Source organism: Penaeus monodon, chromosome 41 (genome assembly GCF_015228065.2).
Source record: "Penaeus monodon isolate SGIC_2016 chromosome 41, NSTDA_Pmon_1, whole genome shotgun sequence".
Lineage (NCBI taxonomy): Eukaryota > Metazoa > Arthropoda > Malacostraca > Decapoda > Penaeidae > Penaeus > Penaeus monodon.
Window position 1 is genome coordinate 16,141,184 of NC_051426.1, and position 2,500 is coordinate 16,143,683.

Consider the following 2,500-nt stretch of genomic DNA (forward strand, 5'->3'; position numbering starts at 1 on the left):
CATTGAACCAGAGGTACCGAATCTCTGCACAGAATGCGCCTAGGTACCACTGTGCATGGCAATCATACAAACCATAGAACGTGAAGAGAGGTTGCATGCATGCGGCGAGCCGACGCCACATGAACACTACTTGGAGAATTGCGTGCACACGCAATTCCTAAGACAAACCCCACAGAACACAGCCGTCGTGCTGGTAAAGAGATTATGCGAGATGCTTACACCACGGCTACAGGAGCGCCTGCTGGCAATCCCACCGCCACGGTAAGCACCGAGTGTCAGACCAACAAATGAGACAGCCATAAAAAGCTGACACAGGCCGGGCCATAAGTGAAAGGCCCGGGCGAAGCCAGAACTTCGCAAATCTCAAGCAAGCAAGCAAGCAAGTACAGACACTCTACCTCGTGTCGCGGCCCCGCTCGCCCGCGGCCTCCCGGGGGCTACCCCGGTCTCTCCTGTATAAGCCGGCCAATTCAACCTCGGTCCACGCTACCAAGAATCTCCCATCAATAAATATACGCAACAGACCGTGCGTTTTACAAGTCCCTCACAGATGGTGCCAGCTGGGGATGTCGCTTCTTTCAAGCTTGCGACACGAACGATGCCTCCGACCAACACTCTCTCCAAAAACAAACTGTAAGTACGCCATGGGCAATTTCTTTTCCTTTCTTTTTTCTTCCCGTGTGTGCAAGCCGTTATGTTTTTAACAAGTGCAGAGATTTTTTTTCTAAACATCCGAACAAGTGTCCGTGCTCGTGCATTTTTTTTCTCTATCATCTACAATGTTTCTGTGAATTTCCTTTTGACGATAGATTATCTTATTTTTTTTCTTAGTGAGAGTAATTTTCTTAGGCGTGTTTTTTCCCCTTTAATATTAATTGATCATGCTAAGCAAAAGCATAGATTCGTGATTATTATTTTTTTTTTATGTGGGTATTTTTGTGTGTGCAGTCTTTTTTCATATGTTCATACTTTCTCGAATATTCTATGCACGCTAACTGTTGCCATATTCTAGGCATAATTTATTATTACCTTTATCCCCCATTGCGTTAGCCGATGCCGTATTGGCGCTAATTTTGTAATTTCTTGTAATTCAGTGCATTTTTTTAGGCTCGGGGTAATAATGCATTAATGGGGTTATCTTTGAAATATCTAACAGTTATTTGAATAATCCACAAACAAATATTTTTTCCTTTCACCAGACCAACCATACCTATTCTAGTTCCTAACTTTCCCCTTTCCTTAAACCCCCTCCTTCCACATTTCCCCTCCCTCTCGACCTATTTTCAATATATCTATGAAGGTCACTTGCGTTAATATTCTAATTTCGTGATATTTGTTTCAATGTTATTTTCAATTAAACAAATTATTTAATATACGTACGTTATATTTTTGTAAGTGCGATTTCCAATTGACTTCACACTTGCCTTTCGCGATCGAATTCTGACCGCGTGTGACCTGTCTGATGACCCTTTCTGACCGTGTGAACCCCGAAGTCAATTATCCGATTCGTTATCTTGGTGTTAAATTAATCGGATGAACCTCACTTCGACCTCACTCAGGTAAATTCGGTCACTCTGATCTGCCCACGATTAGAAATATATTGTTTCTATTTTCATTTCAATTCCATCTCATTGTTAGAGATTATTACAATATATCAGTTACTACGATTTCATATTGTTCGTGATTTTCGTTACCATTATCCATCAATTCAAGGCAAATTCCCTCGGTCATCCTAACGATTTTCCATCTTTCCTCTCATGACAATCGTTAAGATGCTGACAGATTTTCACAGCATTTCTTTCATTAATTGCTCTATATCGCGAACGTCATTTCATCTTTATTACGTGGTCCTTGGTGACGATCCCAACGACGGGTTTCTGGACATGTAATTAGTGTTTAAGTTGAATGTTGTCCTTTTACGTGCTCAGAAGCACATTAATCGCCCAGCTGCGATCCGGCGCCCGTGATGCGCACCATGTTTTTACGACTCTACGTGGGCATAGCGCTGGCATTTCCCAAGGGGGTGAAATGCCCAATTTGCGTATTATTTTTGCCGCGTATGAGCTCGTACCCTCCTCAACCTGAAAATATGGTGGGGTACTGGCCGCTTCTCCTCCGGGAATCTTTAGGCTTAAGTTAATATAACTTGTCACCATTTCATACATTTCACATACTGTTGCAGTATCATTTCTGTGACTTCGAACAGTAGTTGATATAACGTTGCAATTGCCGTAGAGTAATAATTATATTACCATATTTATGAATGTTCTTTTCGTGCAGTTAGATCGGTATTTATTTCCTTGACCTCTAAACTATTTCCACTTCGTTTACATACCCCGTCCCCATCCTCGCCTCGCCCTTTACTTATCAATTCCACCTCGCACGCCATTCTATTTCTTATTACCCTCACTCAACTTATCTAGATGCTATGATTCTATACCTACTCTACCACCATTATATTTTCTACTCGTGTGCTATACTCTGACTTATTCACTTTATA